Source organism: Myodes glareolus, chromosome 1 (assembly GCF_982192425.1).
Source record: "Myodes glareolus chromosome 1, mMyoGla1.1, whole genome shotgun sequence".
NCBI classification, from domain to species: Eukaryota; Metazoa; Chordata; class Mammalia; order Rodentia; family Cricetidae; genus Myodes; species Myodes glareolus.
This window is the reverse complement of record NC_142026.1, coordinates 6980216-6993792: the sequence shown is the minus strand read 5'-3', so window position 1 is coordinate 6993792 and position 13577 is coordinate 6980216.

Genomic DNA, 13577 nt, shown 5'->3' with positions numbered 1-13577 from the left:
AAGACCATGTACTAGAAAGTACCCGTGACCCATTTAACTAGGTGCCAAACTCCGTATCTAGTATTTTGTATCTAGTACTTCCTTATCCAGAAACCTCACAAGCCATCTTTAACCCTAGTTCCCAGCGGTGGAAGAAGAAAGCTTTCCCCTCATGTTCTAGGCTCATCTTGCCCCAGTTTGTAGGCTTTCCCCTGGGTCAGAGAAGACATTCACTCCCAGACAAGCTGGCAATGGGGTGACAAGAAGGATGGGAGATGAAGGACTCTAGCTGTCTCAGAACTTGAGTGTTAGAATTCTGCAAAGCAGGGGTGGGACATGTTTGGGTCACATAATAGTACTAGGTAGTTCCTGTCTTAGAGCTAATCCCTTGTCTGGTGCTTAAGCTTGCTGTCTAGAAGGCCAAGGGAGAATGTTTGTCATGTTACAGTTTACCTCTATATAAACATCTTTATTTAGTTTGTGTCCAGGATTGTGTCTGTCGTATTGGTCACGGAGGCAAGCGTTACAGTGTTCTCTGTGTTGATGATGAGGATGGGGTCTGAAGACAGGAGGCCTAGGGCGAAACTTCAGCTTGACTACTAGGAGTCATGTGATCCTGAGCATGCTGCTTAACGTTTCTGGGTCTTGAAGCCTTTTGTTCAAACTGAGTATTCACGAGACTCATAATATATGCTGTGTGGTGCCTAACGCTTGGCGGGCCTTCAGGAAAGTCGCTTGAAACACTCTTCTGGCCATCAGAGCAGAAGTCTGCACGGGGCCTGTGGGGTGTGGGTTTCAGGTTATTAGTTTGTTGCCTTGCTAGGAGCATACAATGTCACCATCTTATCCTTTGTCTTTTCTTTTTAATACTTTTTAATGTTTTCTTAAGGAATTGGTTATCAGGTAACCTTCTTTGCTTGAAATTGGTCACACAATTTCACCTTGTTCCACAGGGTTCCTGCCTCATAGCTGACAAGAAGATGCTAGACACAAAGGCCAAGGAGAATCTGAGCACACAAGCCTTGCTTGGCCTGCTGTGAGTCTCCTGCCGTCTGTCACACCCCCTGTCTCCTGTCACGTTTCTCCACAGCTCTCTGCTTCTTTAATCAGACTTAGCATTCAGCACAGTTTGCCTAGAGTCTGAGTCTTCTGAGGTTCCCGTGTTATGTAAAAAAATTATCATTTATATTTAAATTAAAACATTTACTTTTATTTTTTGTGTTTGTGTGTGTGCACGTGTATGCACATGTGTGTGTGCACTTTACCTAGAGTCTGTGTAAAAGTTTGTGCATTTATATGGGTGTGCAGAGTTGAATGGAGGATATTGGATGTCTCTCTCTATCTCTATCTACTTCTCTCCCTTGAAACATTGCACCTGGAGCTAGGCTGGTGGCCAAAGGTCTCCAGAAACCTTTCTATCCCTCTTCCTCCCACATCTCTGGGGCTACAGGTGCATGTGGCCAAGCCTGAATTTTCGTATGGGTGCTAAATAAACTCACTATGTTTCTGTTATGGAAATATTGATCATAGCCCCTACAATAAGTAGAGAAAATAGTTTTTCTCCCTTAGAGTGGTAAATAAAAAAAATCTGCATTCAAAAGCATGACTCAGATCTTTCTCTTTCTCTCTCAGCCTATATACAAAATATGTATAACTGATCATTTTGAATCAAGAAGCCTAGTAAATAATTTAGTGTAAATTTCCTTAGTCAAAAACAAGCTGAATCCTTTTTTCTGTCATTCCTATTGCTGATGGCCTCTGTTTTGGTTACTACAATTGATAGGGCTGTTTCCAAGGTCCTACTACATTAGAGGCAAGCCGTCCTCCTGAAAATACATCAGCTTTTCCCCAGCTTTGGTCCAGTTAACTGTGGGACCCACTTGTCTTTTGCTGAGGTAATTAAACACAGATTTGTTGTCATTGAGGAAGAGCTCTCTCTCAGCTCTCTTTGGGCAGAAGTTGATCTCTTAGACATAGTCTTATTTTCTGTTGAGTGATTATTTCTTGATACAGGAAGCCTAGATTTTTGTAAAGAACTTCCAAATCTTTAGTACCTGTTCAAATCTATGTCACTTTCTGTATCAGGTGAGTTTGATGTTTCTCTTTTTTGCATGTCATAATCTATAGATCACCAGAAGAAATAGATCGAGTGCTGAGCCGGTGAGAGGCATGCCATGTCTGCGTGCTTTTTGGGAGTGGTACAGTTATATGTATTTGGGAAGCACCCATTTTCCAAAAGCATTAAAATGTTTTAAATTGGAAAACAAGAAGCTGGTTAATGTCGTCTCTGTGAACTCACACTTTACATTAAAATGAAATCTCTACTGCATATGTCTCTTGTTTTTGATGAAGCCACCACACAAACATCCTTACAGAGAATATACACTGCCTAGCATTTATCACTGAGTTCAAAACCAAAGCTGCCGCTCTGACTCAAGTGAAGGGCTAAGACTTAGACACTAAGTTTAACATTACCGACAGACAGTGTTTCATGGCATCACTTCCCGGCTAAGAACAGGAGAAAAAAGCTGGCCAGGTAGTTTACAGTAGGGACCTCAAAAACAAGTGGCTGTGTTTCATGTCCTTGACAACTGGGTCTGCCTTGACCCAGAGCCAGAAATGTCCATTATTCTGTCAGTAGTTCTGTCTGGAGAGACCTGCTGGCAGGAGGTTAGAAACGCTAGGAATGTTTGGGGGCATTTTTGGAGGTCTGGTTTCTTTTCCCACTACATAGCAACCTAATGACTATGGCTCATCCAAGCTCTGTGGGATCATATTCCCTTATTGGGACCCTTGAAGGTGTGCCTGTAACTGCAGTCCATCCACAAGATGGAGAGGAACATGAACAACACATTCTTGGTTAACCAGACTGAGTAGCTCACCATCTATGACTCACCTCTGTAAAACCATATTAACACCTAGACAGGGACCCTCGGTGACAGCCGTTTTGTGGGGTTCTTCCTACCATATAGGAGCAATACTCACTTCCTTTCTCTTAAAGTATGGTCTGTAATAAAACTCTTCATCTTTGCAGGAGCCTCTATTCTCTGTAGACACTTTCTCGAGCCACGGCCAAGCCCATGGTGTTCTTTGACTTTGAGATCGACAACATGCCCTTGAGTTTGCAGACCATGTTCCAAAGACATCGGGGAGCTTTTGTGTTTGGGGCACTGGAGAGAAAGGTCCTAAGGGTTGCTGCTTTCTCAGAGTTGTTCTGGTATTCATGCGACATCACATGCCATGCTGGGACCAACAGCATGCTCGTCTAGGGGAGAAATCTGAGGTTGAGCACTTCCTCTTGAAGTATACAGGTCTTGTTTTCTTGTCCACAGCAAATGGTGGACTCAACAGATGATTCCCAGTTTTTCACCTCATTGCCAAGACTGAGTGACTGGATAGCAAGCCTGTTGTCTTCTGGAAGGGGAAGACAGAGTAAGCATTGTGGACACCATGGCTAGCCTTCAGGACCAGTGAGACCAGCAAAAAGCCAGACAGTGCTGATTGCAGTCAGTGCTCATGCTTTCTACCTGTGGGCACCGTAACCAGCAGCCCAGGCTTCCTGCAGCTCAGGAGAGCACGCTCTACCCTGTCTGTTCACACGATTCTGTAATAACCATGCTTTCACTGTGGTTCTTTGGTTCTCATGCTTTCCCTATTCACCTCCAAGTCTGGCTGGATTACAGAATTATATTTGTGACTATGAATAAAAACTAAACCGTTAGAAAAATCCACCCTGTTGTTGTCTACAAAGTCTATAAGTTCATGAGACAAAGAACTTGGAATCCACTGACCTGGGGCAACTTTGGTGTCAGCAGATTATCTGCGATGTTAGTCACTTGAGACAAAAGTCTCTGTCTCATTCAAAAACCCTGCTCCCCCGCCTCATTTAAATGTCAAATCTCAGAAGGTTGTATAATATATGTCAGCTTCCTGGTCCTTGGATCTTCTTATTTTTCTTTCAATATCTTATTTTTAAATGTGCTGTATCTATAGATAGATAGATAGATAGATAGATAGATAGATAGATAGATAGATAGATAGATAGATAGATAAAGGAAGAAAGGTAGTCTTATTTGGAATTTTTATTGTTGTGATGAAACACCATAACCAGAAAGCAAGTTGTGAAGGAAAGGGTTAGGCTTATACTTCCACATCACCTTTCACCTTCAGGACAGGAACTCAAACAGGGCAGGAAGCTGGAGGCAGGAACGGATGCAGAGGCCATGGAGAGGTGCAGCTTACTAGTTTGGTCCACATGGCTTGCTCAGCCTGCTCTCTTATAGAACTCAGGACCACCATTTCAGGGGTGGCATTATCTACAATGGGCTGGGTCCTTCCCCATCAATCACTAATTAAGAAAATGCCCTACAGCCTGATCTTATGGAGGCATTTTCTTAATTGAGGTTCTTTCCTCTCAGATGACTATAGTTTTTGTCAAGTTGATATAAATCTAGTTAGCATAGATAGATAGGTAGATGAATGGATGAATGACTGCATGGACGGATGGGTGGATGGGTGGGTGGATGGATGGGTGAATGGGTGGGTAGATGGATGGATGAGTGGGTGAATGTACGGAAGGAAAGAAAGAAAGAAAGCTGACAGTCTTTATTAGATATCACCGTTTTAGAATTTTGCCGCTTTTGTGGTCCATTTCCTTGCATACTCCAAGACCTCCATTATCTTTGTTCTCAGTCAGGACTCTTCTGAATTTTCTCTCAACATGGTAGTCAGCCTAACATATCTGTCAAACCTTCAAAAGTAGCAAAAGTTGAAAGTTTTTGAGTCTATAGTGTGATGAGCAATTTTCCCATCCTATAAAAGTAGAGCATGTAGGCCAAGCCAAGCCCCTCTCAGGTCAAGTGGCCACAGAAAGCGTGTCCAGGGATTGCAGAGAGGAAGAGAGGAAGGCCTAGGGAAAGGGTGCCTCTTCTCCACAGTTTCAAAGCTAGTGGTGCATTTTAATATTTGAAGACTCCCCAACTAATGCCTGCGTATCATCAGCTTCCCTTCCAATATTTCCAAGTAAAGCCTACCATGCTCCCCCTGCCAACCACTCACAAACCAGAGGTTTGCCTCCCCAAAGTTTGTTTTCTCTTTAAGGGAAATAGTCATTTATATCAGGTGTGACAAATAATCAGATCTGAGGAAGGGAATCACCTGGGGGAAACTTCGTTTTACTCATTTTTTTAAAAAAAAAAATTTAAATCACACTTCTCCAGGTGAAGGGGCAGAGGAATACTTAGAAAGCTAGGCTTGAGAGGAGTGGGAGAAGTTGGTATCTTAAGAAGCTGCAGTATAAGGCAGCTACGTTAGCCCTTGTGCGCATGTGCTATGCAGCCTTTAAAAGCTGGACACGCCTGCTCTATGCTCTCTCCCTGCACTAACTTCCTTAGAAGTGCGTGTATGTGTCTTTCTCTTTAATGAACTCTTAAAGTGGGTTTCATTGTGTGTTTTGTGATCCGTTCTCGATCCCTGTAATTTCAGAAGGGACCTGAAGTCCGCCCGCCTCCTCCAGGCACGCTGATAAAGAATATATTCTCCTTAAAGCCAGCAAAGGAACTCACAGAAAAGCTAAACAATGACATTGTAATCTGTTGGAGACCAACTTCAACAAAAATACCACTTAGGGACATGGGGATCAGGAAAACAGTGAAGAGCACCGAGAGTGGAAATCGTAAAACAGAAACATTGGATAGATCAGGAGGGAGCTTCAGTGAGTACTGAAGTCCTGTGGGTAATTTTCCATACATGTTAATACCCCAACACAAAAGGCAACTGAAGACTTCTTCACAGGTACAAAGGACAACTGGAACAGTTAATTGCTTTAATACATTGAGATATCAAGTCATTAGCATTCTGTTATTTGGGCAGTGAACCCACCCTAGACCAAATATTCTGAAGGCAGTCACTCCCAAGGTCAACCTCCTGTTTCAAAGAAGCTGAAGTATGCTGCGTGTTCTGACCATTTGTCAGGGTGGAGTGGATCTGCCTGTGTGGGCCATCTTAATGTCAAAAGAACCAAGGTCAGGGTCAGGATGGGTAGCCCTGGCTGTTGTTGACAATTTTGAGCAACCTCAAACTCTCTGACCTTCAGACAAGGTAGAAATAGGCTCAGATTTTTGGACCTCCTCAATAATCCTTTCCAGAACAGTCCAGTTGAAGATCCCTCCCTTCTAAACGCCTGTGTCCAGGCACATATTTTTTTTCCTGTGGCAAAGATGTCAGAAGGTTGATTTATAGAAGACTCTCTCTCTTCACATCCATGCGTTCAGCATTTAAAGAGTCAACCAACTGCTCACTGGTAAATATTTGTAAAAACTGCATCTGTCCTGAAAGCATGCAGACTTCCTCTGTGCTTGTCATTTCTTCCTAAGCAAGACAGTGTAACAGTACTACACAGCATTCTGTCATATTAGGTCTTATCAGCAACCTAGGGTTGCTCTGGGTGTCCTAGGAGGCCTAAGGGTCATGTGCAAGCACAATGCCTTCTTACCGCAGAGACGTGAGCAGCTGCAGGTTTTGAAACTAGTCCACAGAGGAGACTGAGAGAGAGTTGGGTCTTGAAACCACGCTGAAGATCTAGTTTGGCTCTAAAGCAAAATTGCTGGCTATTTTCATCAGATGGCTGGCTCTCCTTTCAGCAGAATCCTGTCTCTGGGCAGGTGGAAGAGACAGCAGGGAAGCCAAGTCACACCACAGAGTTGCCGCTGCAAAGACTTAGTCCCTAACTTTTTATCACCAGTGGCTTCTCGAAGGTCAGTTCACAGTTCACAGAACTAATGGCTGTGAACTAATTGCTCATATAATTTCCAGCCCCATATTCCTTCAGCCTCCACCAGCAGGTGGCTCAAACCTAAGCAAGAGCTGACAAACTCAACCTCCAGATGTCCTGGCCCAGGTCAGTGAGAAGTGGAGGGAGCTCCACACATCCTCCTCCAACACAGTCCTTATCAGTGGCTGAGAAAAAACTGCCCCTGTAAAAAGTCAAGGGCAAAGGTCATCTCAGATTCCAAGGGAACTCTCCAGCAGGGAGCCTTCTAATTGGCTAGTATTGATCTGCAAATCGTGTCCCTGCTGCGATTAATTCCAGTCCTCCCCCCAAACTCCCCCAGCACAAGGGAGATAGGTCAAGGCTTTAGGCCTCCGAGCATCCTTTACAAATGGTCCTCAGGTTCTTAAAGGTGCTGCTGAAGGATTGTGGCTTGTTAACTCTCTCCCAGCAGCTAGTGCTAACCCAGGAAGCCGATTTCCCTGTTTCTTGTTATCACTAATAGCAGCTTAATGGGATGCTAATGTGAGGACCAGACATTATCAGATGGCATGTGCAATTTATGATGGATTTATTGCCACTCCGAGCTCCCTTGATGTTCCGAGCATCTTTCCCCATCCATCCCCTTTATTGGCCATAGCAAATGGTTTCATAATTAATTAATTTTTTTCCTGAAGGGGGTTAAATTATTTTTGCCCTGCTGTTTTCTCTCCATATTTAATGCCCAATGGATGCTGCTTCTCCGTGAGCTTCTAACCAGAGACGGAATCTATTTATCTCAGTTCTTCCTTCCAGAGTCTCCACTTGATACTTTTCCTGCCAGCTCAGGCCTACTCCTCTTTCTGGATTAGTGGTTCTCAGTGTTGGATGTTCACTGCAGTGACCTGGGAGACTTTTAAAACTTTTATGTCTGAGTCCATCTTGAAAATCTGGTCTAACTGATCTTGGAGTATTCAATATTAGGAGCTAAAAAATCTTTCCTGGTGACTACAATATGCAGTTGGGGCAGTTGGGGTGCAGAGCCATCGGGACCAAGACCACCCCACATGCTCTCTTCCCTGGGGTACTTTTTTGTCTTGCAGTGGACACACTCTTTCCTCCCTGGGGCCTATGTATGGTTTTATCTGTGTATCTGGAACTCATACAGGATGTCTCCTGTTTCTCTTGACAGCTGCACTGCAGTTAACCCATCTGCAAATCTGTCCCATAGCTACGGTCAGTCTGTAGCCTCCTTGCGGGTTGTCATAGCTACGGTCAGTCTGTAGCCTCCTTGCGGGTTGTCATAGCTACGGTTAGTCTGTAGCCTCCTTGCGAGTTGTCATAGCTACGGTCAGTCTGTAGCCTCCTTGCGGGCAAGGGCAACACCAGAAATACCTAGGTGCCGCTGTGGTGCCTTGCGCATAGCAGGAGCTCAGTAAAGATTCTCCATCTGGTCCGAGAGTCCTCAGAGGCCACACTCCTTAGGAACTATCCCTCAGGTATTCCAGGCTGCAGGTTCTGTTTCAGAGTCTCAGAGGCAGACTTTTGCTCCCCGAGTGTGCCCAGCCCTTCTCCTATAACTTCTCACTCTCTTCTTCCAGGCCTCTCCTCAAGTCAATCTAGAAAGACAGTCTTCTTCTGGACCAATAGCGAGTAGTTCTATAATGCTTTATATAAACAGTGATCAAAAGCGGTCAAAACAATCTGCAGCATTAGAGGTTAGGATTGTAGTTTGCTTTGGAGGCAGGAGGCTCTAGGATGCCTTGAGAAACTATCCTTTAGGGAACTGGAGAATTCTGTTTCCCCTTCTTAATGGCAGACACATAGGTGTGTTTATTTCATGAAAATTCTTTACACTGTAGTTTTTATCCCTCTTTTCTGCAAAGCATTCATCCATAAAAAGTTTTTTTTAAGGAGACTCCAATTATAGTCAGTACAAAAGTTAATACCTTTCCTTCTTAACGAAGACAGTCACTTAATGGATGAATTCTTGTCAGCATAAGAATGTGTTGTAAGTATTGTGACCCATGGGCACCCAAGAAGCCTAGTGTTTATCTTCTTGTAGACATGTGTTTTGCTGTTTTATTAGTGAATTCCTGTTGACAGTTAGGAAATACATGGCTTTCTTGTTTGTACAGCATCTTCTCGTTATCCTGTGAACCAGGTAAAATGTTTTCACAGATTATGAATGGGAAGGTTCATAAAACTAAAGTGGGACAAATTTGCATAATAGCTGAACTCTATATAATATAGATATAATATTATATATTATATAGATTATCAGTGGGATTTGACGTCTCAAAGAGAATCAAGTGAAATATATGGCCAACTTTATTGATTGGGCATGAATCAACTAAAAAGACTTAAAATAACACTAAATTACAACTAGAAAATGAATAGTCAGTGTTATGGCTTTAAGCAGTAAAGATCAGAATAGCTGAATTAGAACTAGGCATAAATAGCTTCCAATATTCCAGAAAACATTATCAAATTCCAGGCACCAATGTGGGCTCAATCTGGAATTGAGAAAATTCCCTGAGGGTTCAGTAGGAATTGTGCCATGTTTGGGGTTGTTCTCAAGCCCGAGGTGGAGGTTCATCTGGACGGAGTCATCCCAGGGACTCATTAAAGGCTGTCTCTATCTCCTCTGCATCTTGCTCCATTTATGCATGACCAGGAAAGACAATTCTTCCCTTTTGATATGTAGTTAATTTGTGAAAATAAAATGGATTAGTTTCAATCAGTACTGATAACAAGTAGATCTTGTATAAGCATGGAATAAAAATACAGCTAAAGGCAAGCCAATCTTGGCAAGTAAATAAAAAAAATAAAAGCAAAAACAAAACCCCTAAACTACCTAAAGCAGAGAAAATCAGACAGCTCACTCTTCAAATAAAAATGAAGGAAGGAATTCCTAGGGGCCTCAAATGCTGTCCTGAAGTGTGTTTTATCTACACATGCTGTGTTAACTCTTGATGGAATGTCATTGAGTTTAAAATAAGTTTATAGTCCTAGATAACACTGTACAAGATCAAGTAATATTAGGCTACTGTCTGCCAACATATGAAGAGATAACTCAGAGCAATGTACAAATATGTCAAGATTTTTCACAGGCAACCGTAGGAAAACTAGTTGGATGACGCTGGGCTCGCTTAAACGCTCCTTTGCCCCTCCAGTCCCTGCCCTTTCACCCTTGCATGTCATACATCCCATCTCTTGTCAGAGCGCGGGTTTAATAGCACTGCTCTGTCAACAGAGATGTGGTAAATGTAGAGACGGCAACGTTCCCGCCCAAAGGGAAAAATCAGGGAAGTGAAGCCAGCTGAAGCCATGCAGCACCAGGTGACAGTACGGCCCTGTCATTTGATGACACATGTCCCTGAAGTACCCGATGAACTTTATGCAGACTGTTTTCTGTCTTATTCTGACAAGGGTGGGGGAGGGAAGATATTTCCATCCCTACATAGGCAGGCTTGAGCTCAAACAAGCCAAAGGTATTGCTGTAGATCACTTTCAATTGCGGGTATTTCCTGGCTTCCATAAACAGCCACTAGGCTGCCTGTAAAACAGACACACAAACACACACACACTGACACAACCAAACATAGACACACACAAACACACACCATTACAACATGCTTCTCTCTAGAACTCTGCTGCTCCATGGTTTGGGGGGAGGTGTGGGAGAGAAGGAGGAGAGGGGTGTTGTGAGGCAAGCGAGTGGAGAAATCCATGGCTTTCAGCTTTGTGAGAAGCTCCCACAGACTGCTGCTCTGGCAAATGTTTATTCCATGAGGTCCAACCTGTCCAGAGCTCTTCTCATCTGCCTGTGGGTTTACAAAAACCCAGGTCGCAAGACTGAGTCCCAGAAGGCTGTGTTGTAGGGTGACTGTGGACTTTGAAACTTCGGAGTCTCAAGAGTGTGAATTTCACATCTGCCGCCCACGGAAGATCACACCTGCCACTGTCTCCCCAGTTGGTGGCTGAGCTGAGAAACCTCTGATTTCTTCTCTAAAGCATTTAGGATCACTGCGTGGGAAAACGATTTTCTGCTGGAGCCGTCAGAGTGTGTCCTCACTGCTGCCTGTTCGTGGACGTCGAGTTTTATTGGCACACTCCGAACACATTCATGTTCACTGCTGCAGTTCCTTCTGCGGTGTTTCTAGTTCCTACAGGGTTATTGCGCTGTTGCCCCGTGCACAGACTTTTTACTGGCTGTCTAGTCCCTGCCTTTATACCTTGTCTTATACACATGTGCCTGCTTAGCTCGCTCTCTGCTTGCCCTCCTCCTCAGAGCAGACGCCTCAGAAGCACCTTCCTTTAAGACACACTACTAGAAAACCCTAATTCATTTCAGAACTGCTATGTCTTAGTGTGGACGGGATGTTCATCTGTGTGGAGATGGATGGCTGGGATGGAAGAGTGAGCAGGGATCACCATAGCTCCCTGATGGGTGAGCCAGTGGGCTTGTCCAGTCACAGGCATTAGCTTAGCCTTCCGTAGCTTTTCCAAAGTTTCTGTAATTTAATTATTAGTGTTGATGCTCAGACAATTACAGTTTTTTAGTTTGTTTATTTAAGCAAGCAGGGCAATTCAGTGTAAGAGTGAAGTCTAAATACCTCCCAGAATATCAGCATTCAAAAAATATTGATTTGCTGCTTTTTTGTGGAAACAATAAAGGAGCTAGGAACGGTTTGGGAAGTGAGGAAAATCGGGATCCTGTTGTTTTGAATTTCTTTAGTTTTATTACATTGCCAGAGTCTTCGATCATTTTCTTTGTTCAAGAGAACAGAGACAATGGTGCTTGCTTTAGGGCACGAGTATCCAGTGTCCACTGTAAGGCAGGCGCGAAGCTTTGCCAGTGGTAAAGCCATCTATAGAATGTGACACACGCTTTTGAAGAGAGACCGCTCCAAGGTGTCCACTGCTTTTCTTCTGTTTATGTTTTACATGGACATCAAACTCACTCTCTCAGTTTTTATTATAGGTTTTATTATAGGTTATTGATAAGAAGAAGTCCTAACAATCTTCTTTGGGCTACCTCTTCTGCTTATAGTTTGAGCTTTTGTCAGAAGAGAAGCCCCAGGCTCTGAATTAGTTAGTGCTGAATCTAGTGACTTCCAAGAAATTAGATTTGGGGAATTATTTTAATAATCTGAGTAATCTTTCCCCTTTTATGTTGAATTCTCCCATGTAATTAAAATAGAATGATCCTAATCATTTGGATTATATCTTTCAACAAATATTTCAGTCTTTAGTACATTACTCATTGGGTTTGTATGTATTTCGTGCGTCTTAGTGCTTGACCAGTCCTCATTACTTGGTATTTAGTATTAGTCCTCAGTACTTGGTATTTAGTATTAGTCCTCAGTACTTGGTATTTAGTATTAGGCATTACTATTTGATTTCACTGTCATGTTATTATTCACTCGGGCATTGCCATAATATACAAAAACTGTTGTTGATTTATATATTTTTCTTATTTCAAGCCACTTTTGTCACTCTAGTAATAAGAAGGCATTAGCCCATCTTTTCAGTTTCTCTGAGGCACACTTGAGTGATTTTTGAGTACTTTCTTATTTTTGTTCACAGCATTTATCCCTTGAGCTTCTCAACTGCTTCAGACAGGTAATCCTGTCTAATCCAAGCGATAATGGTGCATAAAGACCTCTTTGGTTTGATTCTACGTTTGAATGTTTGCCCATTAAGTCAAATCTTCATTTAAATCCGTCTCCATTTTTATCATATTGAATGGGCATCCTTCAATATCTAGTGACATGGTTCCTTTGTGACTAGGGGCCAGTGTTGGTTTCTCCAGGTGTGGTTCCTGTGAGCACCGGGGAAGCAGGTGTTTGTTGAGTCGGTGAATTCTTTGTGGATCCTCTTCTCTTTGGAAGTCAGTCTGTGATGTCATTTTCTTATGTGTTCGACCAGCTGAGGGTTAAATGGTACCCCTGGGACAGAAGGTGAATGCAGAGACTCTCTCTCTCTCTCTTTGGGCATATTCTCCTCCCAAACTGAACCATCCTTTAAGGTACAGCAGCTGGCATGCTAGTTGCTAAAACTATGGAGACAAGACCTTGGAAGAGGGAACATGGGAAACGGAAATAAGCATCAGTGCCTTGTTCTGAACTGGAAGTTAGAAAGTATCAAAGGAGGCTCCTATCGTCACATGGCTCTCAGCACCACCTCCCTGGTTCCCACTCAGAGCTCACCCATCAAACTCACCCTTGCACTGGAGATGGAGAATGAAATTTCAGGGTTATGGGACCTTGCATTCTAAAAGGCAGAACCCAGAAATATCCTGTAAAACGCAGATGAATGAACTGTTAAATACCTGCGTCTACACCAGGGTCTCGCGGCTGCACAGCTGCCTATATGACCTTTCAACAGGGTGTTAAAAAAAAAAGAGCAGTGTTTTCCTCTTCCTCAGGCAGCTCAGAATAGCTGCTTCCTTTCGCATAAACAAGGCATATCTCTGGGAATTTCTAAAGCTGAATAGTGTCTGCTCAGAAGCCGTGACTCACGCTGTTTCCTGGCAGTCTTCACAAATTCAAGAAACACCTCTTGAGGCAAGAATCCCAGACAAGAGTGGTCACATAAAGCCTCAGATTCCTTCGTTTTAAACACAGGAAGCCAAGAGTCAAAGGAAGCAGCCAGAAGTCATGGTAGTCCTCTTGGATCCCGCAATCCTCTCCAGCCAGCACAGCCCCCTCCTCCTCCTGGTTGGCCCAGGGGCCTCTGTGGCTGTCAGACAGGACTACTTGGAAGTTTGTCCAAGCCCGTGACCTTTTGTCCTCTCCGTCCCTCCATGTTTGGAACTCACCCAGCTCAGTTTCCCCTAGATTCT